The sequence below is a fragment of the Hipposideros armiger genome, unplaced genomic scaffold, assembly GCF_001890085.2.
Source record: "Hipposideros armiger isolate ML-2016 unplaced genomic scaffold, ASM189008v1 scaffold_31, whole genome shotgun sequence".
In the NCBI taxonomy this organism is placed as follows: domain Eukaryota; kingdom Metazoa; phylum Chordata; class Mammalia; order Chiroptera; family Hipposideridae; genus Hipposideros; species Hipposideros armiger.
The window spans coordinates 6,474,987-6,502,479 of record NW_017731381.1 but is presented as its reverse complement, the minus strand read 5'-3'; the positions used below and the strand labels follow the sequence as shown (position 1 = coordinate 6,502,479).

Here is a 27,493-nt window from a genome sequence, read left to right as displayed (position 1 = left end):
TGGAAGAGATTGGAACAGGGTAGCTGCCCTTGGCAGGTATTTTAAGTAGGGCGATCACCAGGAATTTGCAATGGATGCAACTGGGGAAAGGAGTTTAAGGAAGAGGGTGATTTCTGACTTATAAAGGTGAGAAGCATCAGTCAACTCAAAGATAAACATGGCAGAAAGAGCAGGTTTGGGCAGGGAGGTCATGAGTTCAGGCTCAGTCATGTTGAACTTGAGCCGCCCTTGAAACATCCAGGTGAAGATGTCAAGAAACCTGTTGGAAATATGGGATCAGAACTCAGATGACAGGCAAGAGTGATAGAGATAAGACAGAAGTGACATAAATGAGAGAAGGGTGTGGATTTTTAGAGGCGTGTGTTTCTTGTTGTTGTTTAATTGTGGTACAATATACATGCCATAAAACTCGCCATCTTAGCCATCGATCCATAGACACTTGGGTTGCTTCCACCTTTTGGCCGTCGTGAATAATGCTGCTATGAAAATTGGTGTACAAATATCTCTTTGAGACCCTGTTTTCAATTCTTTTGGCCGTATACCCAGAAGTAGAATTGCTGGAGCCTGAGATATTTCTGTCTTTAGGAACCACCATACTGTTTTCCATGGCGGCTGAACCACCAACAGGGCACAAGGGTTCCAATGTCTCCACATCCTCACCATCATTCGTTAATTTCTGGGGGTTTTGGTAGTACCCATTCTAATGCGGGTGAGGTGGTTAAGAGGTTTTAAGTTACAGGTGTGGAAAAGTGCAGAGGAAGAAAAGGGCTTGTGCGACATCGTCATAATGCAGAGATACTTTAGTTTCAGTACTTTGATCGCCATCATCCTGGTGAACCTGGGTCTGCGGAGGGTGCTCTTGGCCACAAGCAGCAATGCTGTGAGGCATTTACTGTTTTCTTAATACAAGGTCCCCGAGTGGTGGGGCAGTTCAGACTCTTTGCTCTGCCATCCTCAGCCAATCTATGACATGGCCCACTCCTGGCCATATGACGCTTCTCTCCAACACCAGACACAAGTGCACACATGGCCACTTCCTAGCAGCAGGAAGGGGGCCTGAGCCGGGACCTCCACCTTCTAAGGTGCCTATCTTTTTAACAAGAAGAAAACGATTTCCCCAAAGTCCCCAGTTGATATCTCCTTTCATCTTAAAGTAAGAACTGGCCATGTGCCCATGCAGATGACTGGTACCCTGGGGAAGGGGGAGGGGCTTGTTAAAGCAGAGCTTGCTGGTCTCACCCCCAGAGCTTCTGATTCAGTGGGTCTGGGGAGGAGCCCAATAATTTGCGTTTCTAACAAGTTCCCAGGTGATGCTGATGATGCTGGTTCAGGGACCACCCTTTGAGAACCCTGGCTTAAAGCACTCCTGAGCCACGCCTTGAATGGGGTCATTGCCACCCCAACAAAATCAAGTTTCTGTTGACAAGGGAGAAAGAAAACGGTAAGAATAGTGATGCTCTGCCACAAACTCCCTGGCAAGCTCTGTCACTGTATCTTTTTCACCTGCTGCTAGAAGCTAAGCCCCTGGGGGAAGGAGGTGTTCATGAGTGCCACCTGTTGGGCCCTGGCATCTGAGGCTTAGTAGCTACTTTAAACAGGTTTGTCAGATGAGTGAATAAATGAGCATCTCCCCAAAGATGCTCAAGGCTGCTGTGTGCTCCCATAACCCTGATCAAAACGCCTTCCTCAGCCATTCCAAGGCACAGGGTCAGCCCCTCCCCCAGGGTTCCACGACACAGCTGCTCCTACAAGCAGCTGGCATGGCTTCCCTCTCCACATCTCCCCCCAGGGGAGGCTTGGCATCCTGCTCTGAAGTGCACTGCAGGGTCAGAACTCCTGTGGCTAACCCAAGAACACTTGTTTGAAGGCGTTTGCTGCTGCCTACATCCAGGCTGAGGCAGACAGCCTGTGGCCATCAGTCCCAAATTGTGTCTGTTAATGGCCCATGGGGATGTGGTCCCTGTTCACAGCAAAGAAACAAGCCCTCTATCTATTTGTTGTCTAAACAGACAACCCGGAGAGCTCCTATATATAGCCCAGCTTATGAGTCCTTGTGAACTGAGCGAATGCGGCTGCAAACGGGCACACAGATTCCTTTATCCACAGGTGGCTGATGGGGAATAAGATCAAGGAAGAGGAGATCTGTTCTGCATGGAGTTCATCCTTTTATTTCACACTCACATTCACATTTAATCTGAATGACAACCCTGGGGGAAATAAAGTGGGGGGGAGACTTTGGTGCCCATTTTACAGATGAGAAAACAGAGGCTCAGAGAATGAACTAGGTCCAAGATCGTGCGACAGGAAGCGGGACCCAGAACCCAAGTGCTCTGACTGTGGGCTCATGGATGAATTTTACATGATCTTGTTGTTTGTGAATAGACGAAATGCAAGCGGTTTCCTGCTTCACTCAGAGGATTAAATAGTCAAAGACACCGAGCCCATCCTGGGACTGCATCTGCCACAAAATGGGTTAATTTGTGGATGGGGCCCCAGGCCAGCATTACAGCATTAGGGCATCCAGGTGGCTGGGGTCTCGGAAGCTCTGTGCCACTTTCTATCCAGTCCTGCCTTTGGAAGTTTGGTGAAGGTCCCGGAGTCTGAGTTCCATGCAACCTTGCACAAATCACTTCCCCTCTCTGATTCTTGGTTCCCTAACTATAGGGATGGAATTAAAGAAGGGGCATTGAGTGCACAGCCTACACCCCCCCGCACCCCCCACCACACACACACACACACACACACACACACACACACACACACTGAAGGTGGAGCAGGTGTTCTCTTTTTGTGGCCACCCAATGCCCCCTCCACATTTTGCTAACACCCCACGTGGTGAGTGCTGCCTTCCTGGCCCAATTCCAGAAACTCAATCCCTGCACGTCTTTGCAGCCAGGATGCAGGTCACGTGGCCCAGGTTCCACCAATCAGATACCCCCATGTGAACGCAGCCTCAAAACGGAGTGAGTGCAGTGGCGGCTGTGTCCAAGGGATCTTAGCTTCTAGAAAACACAGTGGCAAGACTGCTGGTTCTTCTAGGGGCTGAGCAATGGCTGAGCCTTTGGTGTCCAGGTTCACTTTCATTAGGACAGACAGGGTGGCCTTAGGATGTTGACAAAGCAGCTCCCATGGCGTGGTTCTGTCTTTTCCTGCTGCATAGCTTCGGAGTCTGCAATTCTGGCCCTCCCACAGATTTGGGAACACTTAATATCTTTTAACAAATCCCTTTCTTGCTTTAACTAGCCAAGGTGGGTCTATTGTTTGCAACCAAGCTCCCGGACGCATACAGTGAGTGTCACTAACCAGTAGGCATTATACTCTTAAATCACCCTCTCCAAGGTGAAGGGGACAGACCAGGATAAACTGGGCATACCTCAGAGGCCTCTGCTGAGGTCTTGGTTGGCAGCCCGGCTCTTGTGGGCACCAGAGCCACAGACGACCGGATATAAGCACAAATGGATGAGTCACCAGGAGCAATCACGAGGTGATGATCAGCCTGGGTGCCAAGTGGTGGGGATTCTGCCAAGCCACACAGAGGACAGCTCTGGGACTGACTGGAGGAAGAGCCATGGGTGAGGCGAGGTCCTGCTGGAAGGAAGGCAAGGGACTGCTGCAGGGGTCCCAACAGGTGCCCGCCCTGCACACTGAGCAGGTCACAGCTACCCCAGCCAGGCTGCAGAGTCCTCCCAGGGTCAGCTAGCTGCAAGGCAGAAAGAGCAGAAGCCTGGGTCCTTCGCTTGCCTCCGTTTTGCCCCGCTGTGTGTCCTCAGGGGTGGTGACAGGCTGGCCCCCTTCTCCACTTCCCGCAGGAAGCCTCCATCAGGGCCCCAGGCCACCTCCAGGAAATAGTTCTGAGGCTCATCTCCCCCCAGGTGCCACCGTGGAGACATGGTGGTGTCTATGTCAGTGTCAGATTTGGAGATTCTTGGGGAGAGGAGAGAGGGAATCTGGGAAGCCCAAGGGTCAAGTCCTCATGTAACCCAGCATCACCAGAAAAAACACTGCCAAGCTAGTCTTTACCTTGCAGATCCTCAAACCTGTTCCTCAGTTGGTTTCAAATTACAGGGCGTGGGAAGAGATTGACAATTAATGATCACTCCTAAAAATAACAACACCTATCCCAGACCCTGGGCCAAACACTGTTTAACAGCATCACACATTCTTTAATTCCACAACCACCTGATGGGGTAGGTACTCTTATTATCCCCATTTTTCAGGTAAGGAAGCCAGGGTTCAGAGAAGGAAAGCACCTGCCTAGCCCAAGGTCTTAATGCTCATAAGAGGCAGGGGATGGATTTGAGCCCAACAATCTGGTTCCGGGGCCTGTGCCCTAAACCAGGGCTCTGGACATTGCAGCCTCCAGGCCAAATCTGACCCGCCTGGTCTGTTTCTATAAGACCCATGAGCAGAGAATGGTTTTTCCATTTTTAAAGGGTTGTAAAAAAGAAAGAAAAGAATACGTGACAAAGACCTGTGTGGCCTGCAAAGCCTAAACTCTTTACTCACTGATTTTTTTTTAGATAAAAAGTACGCCAACTCCTGCCCTCAACCATGACAGTGTGCAGTCTCTCCTATGCTCCACATCTACCAAGACAGGGCCAGGAAGGACTCGGAGGTGGTAGACAGAAGCCTATAACCTCAGGTTCAGGGTGTGAGATGCACATGAACTGAGGGCAAGCCACACAAGCACACAGCTCCCAGCTCAGGCCTGTGACCCAGACAGGGCCAACCACCCACCGTGTGTCATGTCCCCAAGCTTAGTGACTGGTTTGGAGAGGAGTGTGTGAAATAAGCCAAGTCAGTGGGGTGCAATCCTGGGACTTTTGCTAAAACAGGTTTAAGAGTAGAAAAGAGGAAGGGGAGGGTTTATTGGCTCACATAATTGAAAGTTCTAGTATTAATCTTGCTGGCTTCAGGTACGGCTTGACCCAGGTGCTCACACCTGTATTAGCTTTCTATTGCTGCAAAAGAAAGTACCCAAAATGTGGCAGCTTAAACCAATACATATTCATTATCTAACAGTTCCCATGGGTCAGAAGTCTAGCGACGATTAGCTGGGTTCTCTCTGCTCAGGGCCACGGCAGGCTGAAATCAATGCCCTTGGCTGAAGATGATTGAGGCTAGACCTTTTCTCAGGGTCCTCTTCCATGCTCCCTGAATGTGGAAGAATTCAGTTCCTTGTGGCTCTAAGACAATAACCCCTGCTTTTTTGCTGCCTGTCAGGCCGAGGCCACCTCCGGCCAAGTAACCTTCTCTACAAGATGGCAGTTTGCCACTTCAAGGCCAACTGTAACATTTCTGGTTCCTGGAACGGCCCAGTCCCTTTAAGGACTTTCCCCTAATTGGGTCAGGCCCATCCAGAATATTCTCCCTTTTGATTTATTCAGACTCAACTGATTTGGGGCCTTAATCACATCTGCAAAATCCCTCCCCCTTAACCTAATCATGGGAGTGAAATCCATCGCATCCACAGTCCTGCCCACCCTCAAAGGGGAGGAAATTCTACAAGGCCTGTATACCATAGAGGCTTGAGGCCTTGGAGCCATCTTACAATCACAATACAATTTATCTACCTCATGTCTCTGTTTCTGTTTCACCTCCAGGGCCACATGTGGCCTCCTATAGCTTCTGAATTATCACCCAGTTCAAATCCAGAGAAAAAAAAGCTCCTATCGCTCAATAGAGCAAATGAAAATCTTAGGCCTGATTCCCATTGGCTCAAAATGAACCATGTGCCCATATTTGAACCCAATCACTGGTCAGAGCATGGAATGCACTGATTGGCCAGATCTGAGTCACACACGCAAACCTGGAGCAAGAGGTCAAAACCATTCCGCCAGAGGCTCAGGGATTAAAAATTGGGTAGGGACCATTTCCCCAAAAAAAAGAGTTGCCATTATAAAAACTGCACAAATGGATGCTGGAAACACCCCACCCTCCTCCTCCCCTCAAAAAGCAAATATCTATTTTCCATACACACTCTCCTAGACAGAGTACCTATTTTATCTCCAGTTAGATGCAATTTTTATTATCCAAATTTCCAACACTTTTCTTGATTTCCTAACTCATTTTTTATTGCAACTTTAGCTGAAAAACATGTATTTCCCTACATGTCCCTACAGGCCAATAATAAGGTAAAACTCGTAACAGTCGACCTACCAGATGGGGCGTGGGAGGGGACCTGCTGAGTCAGAGCCCATGCCACTGGGTTTACTCTCCTGCAGGGAGAGGGGTCTGTTCCTGTCCCTGGCCCCACAGCTTCCCGCCTCAGCTCCTGTGTGTGAGCCTCTAAGGTCTGGTCTCAGGGATGGGAGTCAAAATATTTAACCTTAGGCTCTGACACATCAGACCAGATGCCCGCTCTAAACAACCAGAGCCTTTTCCAGGCCAAATGTTGACTTGGCTGGCCTTTCCCAGGGCAGCATGTAGCCAATAGTGCGGCCGCATCAGCACTTCCAAGAAGTTTTCCACAGGGCGTTATGCTTGGAGACCATTTCTGTGTGAGCCTGTGAGTGGCCAATGGTGCTTAAAATCAGAGGCCTCTGGCCAGCCAACTTAACATTAATTATAAGGGCACAAGGAAGGTTGATGGTTATGTGCCAGGCACTGTACTAAGCATTTTGCCTATAAACTCATTAATAACTCATGACAACCCTAGGAAATAGAGACGATTATCATTGTCCCCACTTGGCAGAGGAGTTTAAGGGACATAGATTCATAGTGACATGTAGCTGGTGAATGGTGGCGCTGAAATTAGCCCCTGCTGATCTGTCTCTAAACACTGGGGTCCTAATCACTTCATTTTACCACCTTGTCTGTTTGAAAACATCGCGCACAGGGATATGATATTCATTTAACAAATGTCCATTGAATGCCAACTGTGTGCTAGACACTGTTCCAGGCCAAAAACAAACACAGCCTCTGCTCTCTTGCAGCTAGTGTGGGGTGGAGGTGCGAAGGGGGAACTAGACCGTGGTCACAGACACAGAATAACAGTGGAACGTCATACAGTGGCATGTTACAGGACAATAATGCAATGGGAGGGAAGATGGAGGGTGAGGGAGATCAGGGGACATCTTTAGGTAAAACAGGCAGGGGAGGACTCTCCGGGATGTGACATTTGAGCTGAAATCTGGATGATGACAGGGAGCAAAATCGAGAGAAAGAGCATTTAAGTGAGCGGGTATAGCAAGTGCAAAGGCCCCGAGGCAGGAAAGGGCTTGAGGAACCAAGAGAAAGACATCCTTGTGGTTCCATCAACGTGAGCACGCTGGGGAGTGATTATGGAATTAGTGTTCATTTCCGTAGGTGTGAGAGCGATACGGAGGTCATCGGGGAGAACAGCTTATTCTTAGGAGGTGGGCACTCAGGTCCTGAGGGGTAATATGCCCTAATGTTCACAACTTCCTTTCAAATGGTTTAGCGATGTGTAAAGCACATGGCAAAATATTAATGACTGTCGATTCCAGATGAAGGATGTAGTATACCCACTGTAGTATTTAAATTTTTTTTCCTTTTGAGATTTTCATAATAAAAATAGAAGAGAGCAGAGAAAGATGTTGAAGAGGTGGGCAGGGCCATGTAGACACCATGGTCCTGGTCAGGAATGTGGCTTTCCATCTAAGACAGGGGAGTTTTAAGCCTGGGAGTAGCATCACCCGGTTTGCTTTGGTGTCATCACAGCAACTGCCCTGGATTTTCACATGTAGGTTTTGGAGATGATGAGGAGTCTCTCTAGAGGCCCAGGATAGCATGTTTCCATTTCTGATGCAATGAACACTCACCGTGCACCTTCCGGCCAGGCCCCATGCATGCATTTTACCTTCAATCATCTCACTTAATCCACGTGACAACCTGCAATGTTCTCTATATTATCCCCATTCATAAGCTGAGGAAACTGAGACCCAGCGAGATCAGCTAAGGAGTCACCAGCCAGTGGGGGCAGAGTCCTGTTTATATTATAATAGTTAGAACTTCGGCCCTGAGGCAGCACTAAGCCATCATTCCACCTTCACTAAATCACCACCAACATTAATCATAATTGAGAAATTATAATCAAAGCTCAAAAGTGATTTCTCTAGAAGGCACTTGTGAAGCAGGTGCGCTGTCACAGACAGACTAAATTGAATTGCACTTATTGTCAAATGAACCCAGCGTTTCCCCTTTAGAAAAAAAACACCCGCTAAAGACCCACAAGCTGCACTTTGTCCCCAGAAATGTGCAGCCATGCTGCCAGGGCCGCCTCGCTCATTTTAACACTCAATCACACGTGCACCAAAGCTGCCTGTGTCTGTTTCACCGCACAGCAAAATCCACCTGTTTAATCTTCCCTGTCCGCTGATCCAAAAGAGAACGATCGGTGGCTGGTTAAGCAACTAGACAAATTGTCACTGTTATCTGTGCTCTTAACTGGAGGCAGCCCGACTGTCTTTCATTTGTTAAGAATTCAGAATAAATATCATGGCTGTTTGAGATCACTCATAAGCAGCCCCCGGGAGGCTGCAATTACACCTGTTTATAATTCTCCTACCTCACAATCTAACCCTTGATTCATGAATGTGCACTTTTCGGCGTTGGGCGTTAAATTAGACTCTGCAATTACGTGTAATTAAGGGGGGGAAATGGGTACCGTGCTGCAAAGGTGAGCCCTGTTTTGCTGAAGTAAAGCTCGTCTACGGTCAGGGTGCTGGCCCAGGAAGGCGGCGTGAAACACAATTAATGTTCTTTTGACTTAATGGGGGTTTAGGGTGCTGTTTCTCATTATCACAATATCTCAAGAAGTATAAACAGTTTTTCCCTAGTGCAGTCGCATTTCTACCAACAAGACAGCTGGGTCTAAGTGAAAACTCAGCAGAATTAACCGCAAATGTATAATGTTATGGATGATTCTGGGGTTTGTATTTTAAAACCCCGTGCACAACTGTCCCCACTCAGGAACTGAGAAGTTCGATCCCAACCCCCTGGGGGTGACTCTGCAGCCTCTTCTGCGTTTGTAGAAAAAAGCAAGTTGCAGCCAAACTCGTGTGGGTTATTAAAGCCACCTGTGCCCCAGTCTGTGGCTCATACTCCCAGGCCTCCTGTCTGCAGCCATGTTTCTACTTTAACATTGCTCCTTCACACGCCAATTTGTTCGAGACATGTTTAAAGCTTGACTCGTACAACCCTCATAAAATCCCATCTACTCCAACCCAAATGCAGCCAGAAGTGCTCGGACAATCAGGTTGAGTTTCAGCCTCTTGGTGGAGATAAAGAAACACACAGCAGGAGTGATTTTTGTTGTTTGTGGCATAGGAGTCAAGGAAATAGAACAGCAGCCTGGCTTTGCAAGGCAGACAAACCAGAGAGGCTTTCTGCACAGAGGGCCGCCAAGGAACTTCCAGGAGGAGGGAAGGAGGCGTGTAGGTGTGAAGAGAAAGGTCCCTCCAGGTTAAACCAACAAGGTGAGGAGTTGGGAGTGGCGTGAGGAGCCTGAAAGACCCAGCTATCCAGGCAGGATGACCCTGGTGACAGATGCCATTAGGGTGACAAGGGACACCAGAGGAGAAAGGCTGTCCCAGACTGTGTGGTTGGAGATGGGCAGGGACTGGAGACTCAGGAGGCCAGGAGGGTCCCAAAAATTCTGCTGAGGTCCCACCCAGGCCTGGCTCAGTCGTGGCTGAGTGATTTCCCAGGCTGGGGGACATCTGAGCCCCTGAAGCCCCTCGAGTCTCCCAGGCAGACACTGAGCTCCTGAATGGGGCCAGGAGTTTCCACCTGCCTGGAAGGAACCTGGAAAACTTAGGCTGAGCCCTTGAACCCAGAGGACCATGGCGTTTGCTGTGAATTATGGGAAAGAAACGCGGTCAGAGGGCGTCTTGCAGACCCTCCCACCCGGTGAGTGGGCTGCTGAGTTAAGGCCTGACCTGAAACCGGACCCACAGCACCTGCCCACAGTGAACACACATACGTGCTTGCACACGCGCACACACAGGCATGTGTACACACTCAGGTATACACACACAAAGAGACATGCACACGCAAGATCTGTCACCTCCCCCCCCACCCCGCTAACAAAGGATAAGGGGCAAAGCACAGACCTCGCCACGTTCGGTCTTTGAACAGCAACAGTAGAAAGAATAAATATCCAAAAAGATAATGACACCACCTCAGGGGAATGCAGCCCCACCTAGGGGATTGTGAGCAGCCCCTCCATTTCTGGGTTGCCTAATGAGCAAAGAAAAATGGAGGAGAAAAGTGTAGGCGGGGCCCATTTAGGGAAGGAAGAGTGGAGTTCATGAACTTGAGGCCTGCAGGAAGGCAGTGTGTTTTTTAACTTTTTTGTGATGCAAATCCCCCCCACCTCTGAAAGAGATTCCAGAACCCAACATAAAAAGCAAGCAAAAGGCAGATCTCACCTCCCTTCCTTTTCCCCCAGGCCCCTGAGGCACCCCTAGGGGGCTCAGAAGACCCAGCTGGAAAATTGCTGCTGCTGGGGATACACTGTCCCAAAGCCAGGCACAGCCTCACATGGGTTAAATTCCCACTTGCTGACTTTGTGACCTTGATCAATCCCTTTACCTTTCTCGGTTTTCTTGAAAGATTGTTAAGAGGATTACATTAGGTAACCTGCTGGAAACAGCAGCGGACCACAGAACCTGCTAGAACTGCATTGTCCAGGATAGGAGTCCACAGCCCCGTGTGGCTGGTCCAAATTGAGATGTTGTAAGTATAAAATGCACACCAGATTCCAAAGACTTAGTAAAAAGAATGTACAATATCTCATTAATAACTTTTTATTGATTACATGTTGACGTGATATTTTGGATACACTAGGTTAAACAAACCATATTATGAAAATTAATTTCACCTGTTTCTTTTTACTGTTGCATGCAGCTACCAGAAAATTTTTAATTACGTACGTGGCCTGTCTTCCACTTCTACCTACAGCACTGTACTAGAGGCTCTGCAACAAATATGCCCTTTCTTCTGCCGAGATGAGGCAGAAAGAAAGGGGGTACCCATGATTTTTTGGTCGGTGATGATGAAGAAGTAAGCCTAACATTTTGTTCCAAAGCTAATGGAAGGCAGGAGATCAGCAAGCTCAGTGGTGCCAAAGGTGAGCACCAGAATCTAATTCGGAAAAGTGCCAGGTTTTTCTGATTTATTTAGACTGTAAATTGATCTGGGGTTGCTAAGGGAGATTATGGTGGGGAGAATCTAGAGTGTCCGGGTTCCCCCCCCCCCAGGTCTGGACACCCAATTTGAATTCCACATAAACAACAGAAAGTTTTTTAGTCTACATATATCCTTGTGGACCACTGTGCATATTTATTTACTAAACATGACAACCCTAACTAGCATAAAAAAAAAAAAAAAGACTACACCAGAGAAAGTGGATGCTGGCCTGAAAAAAGTAACAATGGCCTGTGATTTAAGAACATAACTCTGGAGCCAAGTTTCTTGAGTTCAAATCCTAGGTCCACCACTTAACGAGTGTGTGATCTTGAGTCAATTACTTAACCTCTCTGTGACTTGTTCTCCACATCTGTGATTTGGGTATAATCCTACTACTTACCTTGTAAGATTGTTATTAGATTTAAATAAGTTACTACTGCCTTCCAGTACACTTATCTACCGCAAGGTCTGTTTCCCCGTAGCATCTCAGCTGTGTTTTCTGCGGCTACTATTGTAGTTGGATCTCTACCGGCTCTTGCCCACCCCTATCAGCCCGACCCCTCCGGCCTGTTTTGTGGCTTTGGGGACTGCAGAAACCGCGGTAGACAGCACCACCTTGAGTCGATTTCCTCCCCTTTCGGAGGAAGCCCGTTTCTCCTTTCTTTCCTATTCTCGGATCATTTCTGGGCAACGCAGCTATTTTCACTTAAGCTCAAGTTAAGGTCTCCGAGAGCTTCCCCGGCGCGTGGGCAGGTCCCGGCACGTGGGCAGTTCACCCCGCGATCTAGCTGCGAGCCCAGCTCCAGCTGACTTCTCCAAGGGCAAGTGTGTGTAGTTCGAGACGAGCGCGGGGCTTTCAGCAAAGGCGGTCGGTGTTTGCAGACCCAGGCGAGCCCTTGTGAAAGCAGATAAAAGAAAACATTTATTAACGTGTCATTACGACGGGAGCTCCGGGCCCGGGCTGTCGCAAGCTCCGCGAAACACTTGGCTCCTTCCAGCTCTGAGTGAGAAGAAAAAGCGGAAAAAAGGCAAGGGTTCTCTTCGTTTCCAGCAAAGTGGACCTGATCAATGGTCCTCCTGACTTTAGTGCAATAATTGATTTATTGGAGATGCCCCCTCCACCCCCGCATTTGAGTGTTGCACACACACATTCGCACGCACGGCTCTGCCTCGCGTCCCTCCCTCATTCGAATCCCACAGCTGTTCCAACTCTCCGCCGAAGGCGAGCGGGAGCGAGTGTGTCGGGTGAGTGTGTCTGTGTCCCGGCGAGGGTGCGCGCTCAGCGCCGGGAGCGCGGCCAGCCCGGCCCCGCGGCTTTGGGAGGCGGAGAGCTGCCGGGACCCCAGCTCTCCGCCGTTGCCCGGTCCGGGGCCGGACTTCGGGACCAGGGCTGCGCGTCGTGGGCAGCAGGGTCATCCGCCCGGACCGCGCGTCCCTCCAGCCAGAGGTAAAGTGCTCTCATGCAGGGGGCGCGGGGAGGACGCCGCGGCGGGGTCTCCGGCCCCCGCGGCTCCCAGGTTGGCGCTCCCCGCTCCAGCGCGCGCTCGCCTCCCTCCGCGCGGAGGCCGGCAGCGGGCAGGCAGGCGGGGGGCCGGGCCGCGCGGTGCCAAGGGCTTGGCTCGGGCAGCGCGGCTGGCCCGCTGGGGCGATGTGAGACTGGCCCGGGCGGGGCGCGGACCCGGACTTTGGCGAGGGCGGCGCGCCGGGGCGGGGGCCGAGGGCGGCGGCGGCGGCGGAGCCGCTGGGCGCAGCGGCAGCAGCGGCGGCAGCGGCGCGGAGTTCCCTGCGCCCCGCGGCCCGGCAGGGCTGCGGCAGAGGCGTCGGCACCCCGCACCGGGTGAGGCAGCCAGGGCCGTGCACGCTGGTGAGTAGGGTGCCGGGGCCAGGTGGGCGGGGCAGGGGCTCCCGGTGGCCGGAGCCGGCCCGGTGGTGAGCGCGGCCGCGAGCGCCGCCCAGGTGAGCCGGAGCCGGTCCCGATCGCCCGGCTCCGGCCCCAGCGCAGCGCGCGGAGGTGAGACCCAGCAAGCAGGAGGGAGGCTCCGTTTGACCCCGCTGACGGGCTGTGTACTTCCCACCGTGCCCCTGACCTGCGGACGCGCCACGCGGAGCCCTGCAGGCCCCGGGGAAAGCGCGTCTGGGCCCGCTGGCCGCAGGGGTCTGGCCTCCGTGACCCCTTTGAGTTTAGACCCAACAGACCTTCTAAGCCTTAGCCAGACCACGTGGGGCTTGTCCGGGCAGGACACGCGAAAGCTGTGGGCCGGAGCTTCGGAGTGACTGGGAACTCGAAGATACCGGAGGGCAGATAGGATTGAAAAGGCAAACTTCCTCCCAGGCTGGGTCAGAACCAGTTCTCAAAGCCCCGTAGAAGGCTACTCCCGTCCTCTGGCTCCTGAGGGTTTCAGAAGTTTGGCAGCGATTTCTAGGAGTGCACTTTTTTAAAAAAAAGCATTCTTTGTAGTGATTCATTCATTCGTTCTGCTAGCATTAATGGAGCACCTCGTGGTGCCAGGTACCGCGTCGCGTTCCAGGGAAGCTCGATGAACGGTATCTAGTTCCAGAGCGCCGGAAGCTCCCGGTCCACTGGGAAAGAGATGCGGTCTTAGGGCGGGAAAACGTAGGAGACACCCACAAATCCTAGTTTGACACCGTGACTTCTGTCTTCAATTCCCTACCTTCCCAGATCCTGAAGGTCATTCCCCCCTGCGCGCAGTAGGTGTCTGCACATGGTAGGACAGCGCAGACCTTCATTTTGACAATCCCCTTCTTCCTCTTCCCCTTCCTGAAATTTCTGACTCATTCCCTGCCCCCTCTCCTCTCTGGGCAGTCTTTCCTACAGCTTGTTTTAATCACTTTTTTTTTTTTTAGTTAAAAGTCAATATTTAATTAACCAAGTAATTACATTCAGCTTACGTTTGAATCTGAGTATTTGCACATCTGTGTGTGTAGGGACACCTGCCCTCTAGCCCCTCCATCTGCCCCCTGCCTCTCTCCCACAGTGTGGGTCCCCCTCCTTTGGGGCAGAGAAGGGAGGCTGCTCTGGAACAGGTTGGGGGGTGGGGGGGGGAGACAGAGAAGCAGGTAAGACGGGTTTTCCCCTGGAGGACTCCCGGCGTCTCTCCCTGGAGCAGGAAGAGTTACTCTCATCTCATAGTTAATAGTGAAGGGGATTTCTTACTGCATCTCTGCTACCCATTACAGAACCACTGGAGGGTTCTAATTAAATTAAAGCCATTCATTACATATAGGAAGAGGGTGGGGAGGACAGGCTGAAAGACCATTCACCTTGTAAGAGAGGTTCTCCCAGCTTTGCTTAGCCCACATCATGGAGAAGAAAAAGCTCATCAAAACAGCCTGAGTGTGTAATTTCGTGTTCAGATAAGCAACTCAAAGGGTGGTGGTGGCTGGCTTGGCTGTTGGTACGTTGGACATTTGCACATGGAGGACCTTCCTTGGGCCAAGTTTATGTACATAAACGCATGATGTTGGTCTCACTGCCCGCTGAGGGTCAATGTGGGTTTGGACTTTGGGCTTAGTGTATATTTATTGGGTTTTTTTGTTTGAATTTATGGCTTTTTCTAAAACCCTAATAACATGTTAGGTTTTCAAACTCAAGGGTTGAATGATGAGTTGATTATAAAAATTCTGGGCTTGGAAGAGGATGGCTGTGTGTGAGACCGTGTGTGCGTGTGTGCATGCACATTCATACATACATGTATATGTGTGTCCCCCACCCAACGGTTCCATTCAACTACCATCCCGAGGACCTAGCTGACGTGCAAATGCACACCCTGACACTTAAAGTGCACCCTTTGATTTGAGGATCACATTTCCCTCCTCCTTTCCCTGGATATGTTTGGTTCACCTGTTTGGACCTGCCTCAGGGGGCAGCTTCTGAACCCGAGTTAGGCAGATGGGGAATATCCCCCTTTGTCAAATCTGTTGTTAGACTTCACCCCCTTAGAAAGAGACCAAAAAGCCTGTTGCTCAGAAAACGATCAGCTTTTGAAATCGGCTTGTAGTTAAAGGAAAGGGCTTAGTCTAGACTTAAGATTGTAGATAACACTGATATAGTGTATGGGCCAACGACTCTTCTAAGCCCTTATACATAATGACTCATGTAACCCACACAAAACCCAGTGAGGTATGTCCTTTGATTGCCATCAAAGATGGGAAAACTGAGGCACAGAGAGGATCATGACTTACGGACAGCTGACCAGTGGTAGAGCTGGAATTCAGCAGGCCCTAGGGCTCCAGAGTTCACTCGGACCCACTGCACCCTCCTCCCTCCATGACCTTGGCCTTTTTTCCAAATGGAGAAGAAAACACATGTGCAACAGGAGAAAGCACATTTAGGCAATAAAACTTTGAAAGGCACAAGCCCTTCAGTAATTTCCACTGCTCTCCCAAAACCTCGACTGTTTGGGGGTATCTCCAGTTTGTATTTTGTTTGGGAGGGGGTGCCCTGAGGAAAATATGCAATTGCCTGGTGATGTTACCGTCTCCCTGTAACACAGACACTCACCCCCTAGTCAAGATGCAAAGAGAAATATCAAATGTGGCTGCCAGAAAAAGGCATCAAGTCTGAGATGAAAGTTTGCACCCTCTGAAAGCACAAGGCAGGAGAGTTAAACATTCTCCTAGAGGTGCAGCCCTCTTGTGGTTGGTGGTGGAGTTGCATTGACCTGGGCCTGGAGGAGTGACCCTGGTGTGCAGGGCACTTTGTTTCAGGCCTGGGCCTTGTGCACCCAGTGGACATGGAAGGTGAAGCCTCTCCATGTTGACGTGCAGGCGAGGGAGGCCTCATCCGGGCCTGGCTTCCGTAGGCCTCCTTGTGTTGGGCCCTGGTGGGAAATCTGCAATGCCCCTGGTCCGGATTCAAGGCGCTATCTAATTTGGAAGAACATTAAGATCATTATAATTAATTGGCATCCTGATAAATGGCATGATTGCCTAATTGGGGTGGTTGCTAGGGAACTAGGCCTCCCTTGGAACCAAAAGGGGAAGAGGCACTGGGCTGGCCGCAGTTGGGCAGCAGGGTTACAGACCAAGCAGTTCGTGTGACGGGAAAGCAGCCTTCACCCACATCTGCTGGTGTTTACTGAGCAGCTGCTAGGCGTGAGTTGCAAATGGAACGTCAGGGGGCATTTTCCTAGAAGGACTAAAGTAATCCGGATCCTTTCTCTTGTAAGCTACAGAAATATCGGGCGGGGAGGGGGGAATCTAAACCAGCATGAGGGGGAAAGAAGGGGACTTGTTGGCTTTCGAAACTAAAAAATGCTACGGTAACTCTAGGTCCAGGTGCAACCGGAGCGAGGGCTCAGACTTTGTCATGAGAATCTGTTCTTCTCCATGTCTGTTCTATCTTCCACGGGGCTCGTTTCTCTCACTCCAGCTCCGAGAGCTGGGCAGGCTCTGGCACTGTGGTTAAGAGAGCCAGACTGCCTGGCTCCCTGCCCAGCAGTGTGATCTGGGGAGCGTTACTTAACCTTTCTGAGCCCCAGTGTTCTCATCCAGCAAACGAGGATGATCGGAGCACCTATCTCCTGGTTCATTTCATGATGAAATGAGATCATCAGTGTCAAGTGCTTAGCACCGTATCTGACATAGGCAAGCCCTCAGTAAACATTGGCTGTTATTATAATTGAGGAGTGGAGCTGCCTGCTGAAGAGCTGTCCTCTCTGGTTTAAGCCCAACAGGAAAGAACAAGCCTGTTTTCTGGCACTGCCCACCCCAGCCGCACGCCTCCGTCTGATTGGACTGTTTTATGTCATGTGCTCACTCCAAACCAATCACTGGCCAAGAAAATGAGTCCCCAACAATAGGCTTGGGCCGTGCTCCCACGCCCTACCCTGGAGCTGGGGGCAGATCCACTGGACCCCAAAGCCATGGAGAATACAAGTGGGGGATCCCAGTGAAAGGGAGCCTGGTTGCTAGGGAGGCAAATAGCCAATGCCTTATGATGGAAGGGGGTGGAGGGTATTAATGTGAGAGATGATAGTCAGATGGACCTGTCTCCATTTTGGTTGAGGTGGGGACCATGGAAACAGCTGCTGGGTGGACAATTTCCCCTTTCTCTCCATTGGGGTCAACAGGCATTGGAGGCCTGACTTTTCCACCGTAGTATCTGAAATATGCAGCCTGGCCTTGATTCTGTGCTTTCTGGTAGCCGGGGCAGCATTTGTCCAACCTTCCACCGTGAGAATCATCTGAAGGTATTTGTTTCAAAATGCAAAGTCCAGACCCTCCTGAACCAAACTCCCAGGGAGGGCCCTGGATGCTGGAGAGGGAACCAGAGTGTCATGGTGTGTTCTGCATGAGCAGAGAGGCCTGGGAAGGAGGGCCCTGGAGTGTGCGGCTCTCGTCCTCCTGCCTGACGCAGGGGCTGTCGGAAGGCAGGGGAGAAGCTCTAAGCTAGATCAGGGGTATAAAGATGTTGGAGAAACTGCCGTACACTATCCGATAGCATTCCTCTTATTTGTCAGTGCACAAGTGTTTGAGCTGCTGCTGTGTGTCAGGCTCTGTGTTAGGCATGGGGATGAACAAGGGAGAACCCTGCTTCCATGGAACTTATGTTCCAAAGGGGAAGAACAGATGATACACAAGCGAACAGGCCACAAAAGGAGGCCCTTTCGGGATGTAACAAGCTCATCGGTGGAAACAAAATAGTGATATGATGGAAAATGACTGCATGAGAGGGTAGGGTGGGGGAGGGGCGCAAATTTTGGCAAGTGGTCGGGGGAGGCCTCTTTGAGGATGTGATCTTTGAGCTGTGACCTAAGTTTTGAGAATGAGCTGGCCTTGGGAAGAGCTGGAGGAAGAGCATTTCAGGTAGAGGGAACAGCCAGTGCGAAGGCCTGGAGGTGGAGAGGAGTGGCTTGTCCAAGACACCTGTTCAAAATGCAAATCGAAGTCCAGCAGGGTGGAGGGTAGTGAATACGCAGGGAGGAGGGGAGACGAGGTCTGTGGTGAGAAACGCCGGCTGTGGTAGGAAACTTCGATTTTATTTCAAATGAAATGGAAAATCATTGGAGAGTCTTAAGTTAGGGACAACATGAGTTGTGTGTTAAAAGGGTCTCAGTGGCTCCCCTGAAAGAGTGCTTTGCAAGTGGATGCTGGGACATGAGGATGAGGCGCTGATACTGATCTGGATGGTGATGGTATTAATAGAGATGGTGTGAAATGGTAAAGCCAGTGGAACCTGCTGGGGAATTGAATGTTGAGGATGAGGGAAAGAGCTGTGGTTTTCCACTAAGGTGACTTTGCCCTCCCAGCCCACCCCGGGGACACTTAGCAATATCTGGAGGCATGTTTGGTTGCCCCAACTGGGAAAGGAAGTGTTCCCGGCTGTCAGAAGTGGGTAGAGGCTGCTGAGCATTATAACCGTGTGGGACAGCCCCCTCTCCCCCTTCCCCCCTCCCCGCCCCCAGCAAATATCCTTAGTGACGAGGAGATGACGGGGCAGCCTGGTGTATGGTGATTCCTAAGCAGGGAAGACTGGGAGAGACGGTTTGGGGCACGGGGGGGAGAGCATCCAGAATTGAGTTGTGGAAATGTTGGGTTTGAGACGACATGCAACCTGGGTGTCTGAGAGCTCAGTGGGTGCTGGATGCACAGATCTGGAGCTGGTTGGGCCTGGCAGCCTAAATTTGGGCGTCATCAGCGCATCCATGTTATTTTAAGCCATGGGACTGGACACGATCATCCGGGGAGCATGTGTTTTGCTCTTTGGCATGGTTTTGTCCCTCCTTCCCTGGCCCCCAGGCCCATCATACATCTATTTGATCAACAGTTTTTGCACATCCCATGTGCTCACCTCTTCATGACACACCTGAGAAACTCCCAGAGACTCAGGCCGAGCCTTCCGTTGCTCTTCTCACTGCTCAGTGATCGGCAGCCAGAAGTAAATAAGCATCACTCTGCAACAGATGCCTTTGGGAAATTGCTTAAGGTCATGCAGGATCTTGGGCCTCGCAGAAGGCACGATGCCTCCTTGGTAGAACAGCTGTTGGCATAGCCTTCAGACCTCCTCCTCCAGCCCAGACTTCGTGGAATTCTTTCTAACCAGAGAGTACCACTGTTTTGAATTCTCCATGGTCTCAATATGATTCCAAAACACAAGTCCTGGCCCACTACTTTGCACACCTGGGCCCTGCTTGAAACTTGGGTCAGTTCTCTCCCAAACTCAGCATCATTATGAGCAAGGCTTGCGTGTGTGAGTTGATGGGCAGGGCCCTCCCCGGAGACCATGAACACTACCCAAGATGTGTTTGACCAGGTGGAAGCCAGATGTGTTAGGGGAAGAGTGTTGCCAGCAGCCTTTCTTATTGGCTCCTGGTCAGGGCCCCAGTGGGGGACTTGACCCGCCTCCATGGCCAGGAAAGGGGAGCTTTTTGAAAATAAATTTACAAAATTGTTAGCCCACAGAAGTTGGGGAGATGCTCACACTCTGATGAGAATCAGATCACCCAGAAGCTGTGTTTGTGGCCTGCTTTGGAGGCAGACACTGTCCCCAGACTCCTGAATGCAGGCTACCTGTCGGGACGTTTCAGAGACCAGGAAAGCCTACTAGGATTCTTAGCGGTTTGGAGCCCTAATCATCTGACTAGGAATCAAGATGTTTTCACCGCAAGTAATAGGATTCCTGGCTGAGAGTGGCTTATGTAGTAGAAACGCTTAATTCTCACATTGCAAGAGTCCACAGCAGAAGAGTCCAGGGGCCAGTTTGTCAGCACAGCAATGTCATTAGGGACCCAGGATCATCCTATCCTCAGCTCTTCTGTCCTCAGCGTGTCTTTGACTTTGTTGCTTCATGGTCTCAACATCACTGCCGCAGCTCCAGACATCACATCGCCATGCAAAGGGAGAATAAAGAGTAGGACTTCTTGCTCTCTCTTGTTTAACCAGAGAGCAAAATCCTTCCAGGAGCATATCACCCCAGCAGACTTTGCTTTATGCGTCGTTGGCGCAGGGGGTTGGGCTTTGTACTTAATGCTAAACCAAACACTGGCAAAGAGAAATGGGCTTTTCATGTTTGGCTTAGCTTGGGGGTTCCCAAAGTTAGCAGATTAGATACCTTCTTCTTCTAGCAAATATTTTTGCCAGCTTTACCTGAAATAAATTCATAGATGATATAACCTATATCTACCCACATTTTTTAACCAGTAAAACACCCTGACTGTAATTCAAAGGAAAGTTAAAAGGGGAGCAGTTTATAATTAAACATGTATTGCAGCCTATAAATGCTCAGGCACAACTATGTTAGAAGACATAACGAAGCCGTTGGATGCTCACACAAATGTGGAGTCACATGAATCTGACAGCTACACTCGTGGTGGGATGTGGACGTGTGGTTTTGGCAGCTCAAATACCAGTGGTATGGCCAGTCAACAATGTGATTTTCCAAAATAGTGATCAATTTCCAATGAAACAAACAACAGTCGTTCCCTCAATTTACTTAATGGTCACATCCCCAGAAAATTCAGGGCTGAGTGGAAGCATCCAGAACAGCTTTTGTGTTTCTATGTGCCATAGAAGTGACGTCTACGGTTAGGTAAAAGCTTTTCCACCTGTCTGAGTGTCTGTGGGACTACGTTAGAAGGTCGTGCTGGAAATGGGGTGATTCTTCACTGTGTGGAGAGTTACAAATTATCCCTGCACCCCCACTAGATGCCAGAAGTACCCCCCCAGGCATGCCCCCCCAGGCATGGTGACAACCAAAAACTCTTCCCAAATTCCTGAGAACACCCTTTTGGGTGTGTGTGGGGCGGAGGGAGTGACTTCCTTCTCTGAGAACCACAGACTTAGACTGATGCTGGTTTGTTGCCAGAGCCGGGGACGGTCCACCTCCTGAACCAAACTGGGGTCCTGTCAACCGAGGAGTGACCTTTGGGTGGGCCACTTGCAGTTTCTGTCTCAGGTGCCCCCAAACTCCTCTTTCTGTTCATCACCCTCCTTGTTGACACGGTCCTACAATGCCCTCATGCAGCCAGTGAAACCAACCCACATGGTTAGCACAGACCAGCCTCTCCAGTGAATGAGGTTATGGGTTCCTGGGATAATCTAGGAATCAGTGGCTTCCGCTGGGCAGGAGATGAAGAAAGTATAGCAGAAGACTGAACAGAAGAGACATCTCTTGAGAGTCGGTGAGCCCTAATGGTTAAAAGCTGGGACTCTAGAACCAGACTTCCTGGTTCAAATCCCAGCCTGGCCACCCAGTAGCTGGGTGGAGCTGGGCCAGTCCCTCACTGCACCTCTCTGACCCTCAGATCCAGCTTCCGTAAGATGGGGATAATCATAGTATAATGGCTTCCTCCTAGAGTTAGCGGGGAGCACTAGGACAGGGCACGGGCTCACGGAAATTGCTTCAGAAAGGCAGGTATCATTATTATTACCGGTGTAGTTATTAAGGCTCATTAGCGTATCCTCTTTAGCTTTTTGAAAATTGAGATATAACTTACAACATTGTGTCCCCACCCTACATAAGGATTTGATATATGTGTATATTGCGAAATGATCGCCACAATAAATCTATCACCACACAGTTATCACCACACAGTTACAATTTTTTTTCCCTGCAATGAGAACATTTAAGATCTGAGCCTCTTAGCAATTTTCAAATGTACAAAAACAGTGTTGTTGACGATAGTCACCGTGCTGTATATTACAGCCCCAGGACTTATTACTGAAAATTTGTACCTCTTGACCACTTACCCCCCATTTCTGATATAAGTGAGATCAGACAGGATTTAGGATTTGTCTTTCTGTCTGACTAGTTTCGCTTAGCATAATGTCCTCAACGTCCATACGTGTTGTTGCAAATGGTAGGATTCTCTTCTTTTTTGTAGGAGAATAGTGTGTGTGTGTGTGTGTGTGTGTGTGTGTGTGTGTGTGTGTATCACATCCTTATCCATTCATTGGTCAATGGACTCTTAGTTTCCACGTCTTGGCTATTAATATTACGAATGATGCTGCAATGAATATAGGGGTGCAGCTATTGCTTCAAGATAGTGATTTTGTTTCCTTTGGATACACACCCAGAAGTGAAATTGCTGGATCATGTGGTAGTTCTATTTTTAATTTTTTTGAGAGTTAATCTGTGAGATCAGTGGCATGACATTCTAATGAGGGCCGTTGGGGTGAACATTCCTGCATGCGCCCCCAGACTTCCCCTCCCCTCCCCTCCAACAGTCCCCTCTTGAAAGGAGCTATTGCAGTGCAGGAAGCAGGCCTTTCCCACCTCCTCTCCCCAACCTGTACTCCTACCAGCTCACATTTACTGAGCAGCTTCTATATGCCAGGCAGCTTTCTAAGTGCCAGCTCAGGTGACATTGTAATAACGTTCTGTGACGCAGGCATCATAGTCTGTTCAGGTTGCTGTAACACAATATACTAGAGACTTATTTCCCACAGTTCTGGGGGCTGGAAAGTCCAAGATTCAGAATCTGGGAAGAGCCTGCTTCCTGGTCCATAGATGGCACCTTCCCCTTTGCTGTGTCCTCACATGGCAGAAGGGGCAAGGGAGCTCTCTTGGGGCCTCTTTGATAAGGGCACTAATCCCATTCATGAGGGCTCCACCCTCCACTCCCAAAGACCCACCTTCAAATACCATCACACTGGGGATTCGGTTTCAACATATGAACTTTGGAGAAACACAGACATTCAGTTTATGGCATCCATTAGACTAAAGATAGTCTAATGCCCATTTTATGGATGAGGAAAGTGAGGTACAAAGAAGCCTCCCTTGCTTTGTCATCCAGTTAAAATGGGACATCACAGGCTGGCTAATGAGGGCCTGTGTTCAGCTCACAAAAAATGTTTTATTTGACCTACACCCTGTTTTGAACATTTTTAAAAGCTGTCAGATTCTTAACAATTGTTGAGAGTTCACGTTTTGAAAACTAGAGTTTCTAGCTTCTAAAAAACAGGGAGCCGTGAACCATAGCTGGATACACTAGACTCTTATTCTGATCATTTGCCACAGTCCCTCCCGTTCCCTATTACCTGAGGTTGTGGCCAAGTTCATCTGCCATTTGTCATTGCACTTGCTGTTCTGATTATGGAGCAATATTCCTCTGTCCTTAGCCTCTCTCAAAAGTGCTAAGTGAGAGCTGGAGAGAAAGGGACGTGTGGCTTTTTCTTACACTGTGCTGGCGTCACTCATGTGTGTCACCTGCATGGCCCACATGGGCATTGGAGTTTGTCCCCTGCTACAACACCTGGTTCGCACCAAATGGCTACACTTCTGGGGACAATGCACTGCAACTGTTAATAAAAAAGTCTAATATCATTGACTTTATTTGTTGCCAAGCATTTATCAAATGCAAATAAACAAATGCTTGTTGCCAAGCATTTAATCATCACAACGACCCTTTTAAGTTGTTATTATTTTATATATTAATATAGGCCCTATTATTTCAGGGCCTATTATTTGAGGAAACTGAGGCACTGTGTGTAATGGCCTTGCTAGAATAGGAGACTCTTAAGCTTGTACATCATTGTACCATCAGTGCTTGACTTGGTGGCTGTTTGAATCAATGGGTGAAAGAATGAATGAATGATGTTCCGTTCTAGGTGTTCATCTGATTAAAGCCATCCGCCCCAGAAGACCAAAAATGTTGACTCGTCATAGGTCATTTGTGACATTCCAGTTGGAGGAATGGGGTCTCATCAGTGTCATCCGGGGTTCTCTAGTTGTGTTTCTGCTATGCGACACATCGCCCCCCCAACTCTGTGGCTTAAAGCAACAGCAATTTATTTCCAATGATTCTGTGGGTTACCAGGAGGTTCTGCTTCGTGTGACATCAGCTGGAGGGTCCAAAATGGCTCCACTCAAATGGCTGGCTGCTAGTGCTGGTCAGAAGATGGTTGCTCAGCTAAGTGGCTCTGTTATCCTCCACGTCAGCAGTTCTCAACCTGTGGGTCGCGACCCCTTTGGGGGTCGAACGACCCTTTCACAGGGGTCGCCTAAGACCATCGGAAAACAAAAAGATATTTACATGACGGTTCATAACAGTAGCAAAATTACAGTTATAGAGTAGCAACGAAACTAATTTTATGGTTGGGGGTCACCACAACATGAGGACCTGTATTAAGGGGTCGCGGCATTAGGAAGGTGGAGAACCACTGCTCCATGTGGGCTTTTCTCACAGCTGCTTGGGCTTCCTCACAGTATTGGGGTCTCAGGGTGACCTGACTTCTAAGACTGCAAAACTGAAAGCTGCCAGGCCTTCTTGAGGCTTTAGCTTAGAAAGCTCTAGGGACCTCAGAGCAGGAGTTGCTGGCAGCCTCCTGGAGGAAGGGTTCCAATGGGACAAATGCACCCCTGATTTTTCCTTCTGTCCTTGACACTCAATTTGAGAGTCGGGTCCAATGAGAGAGTATGATTGGCCAACTTTGGTCATATAAGCACTCCTTGGTCACATAGCAAGATAGGTTAGGGGGTCTTGGCAGGGGAGAGAGAATCCTTGAAATTGGGGTGCTGTTGTTCAAAGAAGGGGACACGATACTGCAAAGACAAAAAGTTAGAAACCTCTGAATAAATGACTGTGCCCCAGGACGAGCAGTGAACATTTTTGAATGAGTCAGTGAGTGAATGAATGAATGAATGAATGACTTGTTTAAAGTCTAGTATAAGTAGAATACCCAGATCTGTGTGGCAGCTCTTCCAGGATGGGCTCCATAGCTCAGGGCACTGCTCGGGGTCTTGGAGCCCCTTCACTTTATGGGGCAAAGCCAACTCCTAGAATCCCTACCATGCCTCTCAGCATCGCCACCCCAAAGATGGGGGTGATTTGAGCTGACACCTAGAAGGAAGCAAGTGCATGGTAATGAGGGAACTGCCTGCAATGTGCGTGTGTTCCCGTCGCCCCAGGCCCCACCCCACCATGGACACTGGCAGTTCAGCCCTCCCTCTCTTCCAGCCCCTGTACACCTATACACAGTACACCTGGTGACATCCAGTGAGTCCCCCAGCTGCGATGAGACCACCAGTTGGAGACACTGATCCGAGCTCATAGAACACCTCTGACCCACGGCTTCCCTCCTACGTACAGTCTATTTCCAGCTGCTAATTAGATTGCACAGCATGCCAGGGTTGGCAATGGACCTGTCATTCCAAATCCTTTTGACTCGCATCTCTAAATTTAGCGGGTTATTTGGTAAAAGTAGCTTCCGACTCCCTTCCCCCACGCCGCCTATGAGTACAAGCTTCTCACATAATTGTAAGCGTCGGACCGTTTCCAAGGTGAGCTAATGAGAAGCTATCTGCTAATAGCAGGAGCATGATGGGTGAGGATGGTGCACACGGCTGTGGGTTGGGTGGAAAGGAAGAAATAATTGGATTATTCATACCGGCCAGTCAAAATAGCCTTTTATCCCTTTTATATTCTCCTTGAAGGAAACTACGATCTCTGGTAACATAAATACTTGTTCAGTGGGGGGAAACAGTACTGAGAAAGCGTGAGGTTTAAACTGGGGTGGGGGTGGGGCGAAGGGAGGGGCATGTGGCTGGATTGTCAGTCCTGGTGGAGACAGTCTACACTGAGAACCAGCCCACAGTTAGGCGTGAATAATGACTCTGTTCAGGTCCGACTTTATTGCTTTTGGCCAAAGGCCTTTTGCAGAAATAACTTTGTAACTTGCTGCCAAGGAAGCTTTTGTCCACAGCTAAGACAAAAGAACAAAGAACAGACATGGGAATTTCTGTATCTGATTCCCATTTCCCCTAAACACCCCGGAAGGGCAGCAGGTGTGGCCTACCTGGCAGGCATGGGCTGGGGGAAGGTGGTGTCCAGCCTCACCAATGCCAGGCTGCCACGCCTCCCTGCTCTTGCCATACTGGGTATCTGTTCTTCAAATGGGCCAAGTTCATTCCCACCACAGGGCCTTTGCACCTGCTTCTTCCTTTGCTTAGAAAGCATTTCGCCCAAGACTGACTTCTCACCCACCTTCTGGTTTCAGTCCAAACATCACCGCCTCCCAGAAGCCTCCCCCAATTTATTCTTTGTCCTGTCACCTGACAGTTTCCTTCAAAGCTCTTCAGAAAATCTGAAATTCATCTTTATTCATTATCTCTCTCCTCCACCAGTATGTCAGTTCCTTGCTGACAGAGGCCTGGCCTGCCTCATATCCACTGCTATTAACCAGCATCCCACACAGCACCTGGTACAGAGCAGGTACTCAGAAAAGATCAGATAGCTTTGAAGGGTCACACATAGGGGCTTTATTTGGCCCATTCAGTGTTTAAAATGTGTTGAATGTTTTCACTTTGGAAACAGCATCTCCAGTGTGATCCAGCCCCCACCCACCACCCACCTCTGTTCTCCTAAATCCAGGCCACATTACTCACTTAATTCTTCTACTTGGCCCTGTAGAGTTTGTGTCCCTAGTTTACACAAAGGCCACTGCACACAGGTGTCTGTCTCCAAAGGTGACCAAACAACATCCAGACTTCTTGTGAGCCCAGGCCTTGGGCCAGCCCGCTGGGCTCCCACAGCCCCATCCATTGTCTGGATCAAGGGGTGGTGCTCAGTGGGTGGGACCCAGTGGTCCTCATTCTAGGGGTCCACGTACAGGTTGTAAATGACATTAAAGCTCAATGAGCAGGCCATTTACTTTTCTGCTCTCTTTAGAACCCTCTGAATCAAGGAGGGCGTCCCATTAACCTTTCCTTCATGGTCTTCAAGGAGGCTTGTTCCCCTCGTATGAATCGGTTTGGTACCCTTGGCAAGCAAGGATTGAACCACAGGTCACCCCGTGTTTATTTCTTAGTGTTGCTATTCATTTATGGCAGTATTTCTCACATGGGGGGTACTTTGTCCCCTGGGGGACAATTTGACAATGTCTGGAGACATGATTGTCACTGTTGGGTGTGGGTGCTACTTGTACCTAAGGGGTAGACGCCAGGGATGCTGCTAAACATCCCACAGTATGCGGGGTGCCCTGCACAGTGGAGAATGACCCCGCCTCAAATGGCAGTAGTACCCAAGTTGAGAGACCCTGGTTCAGGGCAAGTGGCACTGGTTCCCCATGGAGGGAGAAACTTTCTTTGTAAATAAATTTACTGAAATAAAGGGAGTGAACTGAAAGATAAATCTGGCACACGTGAAAGTACAGGTGACATGGAAAACTTCCAACACCCTGACATACGCATGGCGTGCACGGGATAAAGGTGGTCATATCTCCCATTTCGGAGTAGAGCTGACGGTTGGCTTCACACCAGAAGCCCCTGCCATCGGGAACTTTCTGGGAGCTGCCCATAAGGTTCCAGCAGTGGACTCTGGACCAGGTGCAGAAGCTGTGCTGTCGCCGGCTGAGCTCTGCAACTTGGGAGCTGTTTGTA

General features: G+C 49.8%; 1 protein-coding gene across 5 annotated transcripts in view; it reads left to right on the top strand.

Moving 5' to 3' along the window:
* Positions 1-11,786: 11,786 nt before the first annotated feature.
* Positions 11,787-27,493, top strand: part of SULF2 (sulfatase 2) — a 117,172-nt gene continuing 101,465 nt past the window's right edge. The window contains exon 1 of one of the 5 annotated variants that reach the window (XM_019636990.1): positions 11,787-12,399. The gene's annotated coding sequence lies outside the window, so the exon portion shown is untranslated. Of the gene's footprint in view, positions 12,602-12,908; positions 13,019-16,190; positions 16,339-27,493 lie in introns of those variants that run through there. The other 4 variants (XM_019636993.1, XM_019636991.1, XM_019636989.1 and 1 more) reach the window with 4 other exon arrangements.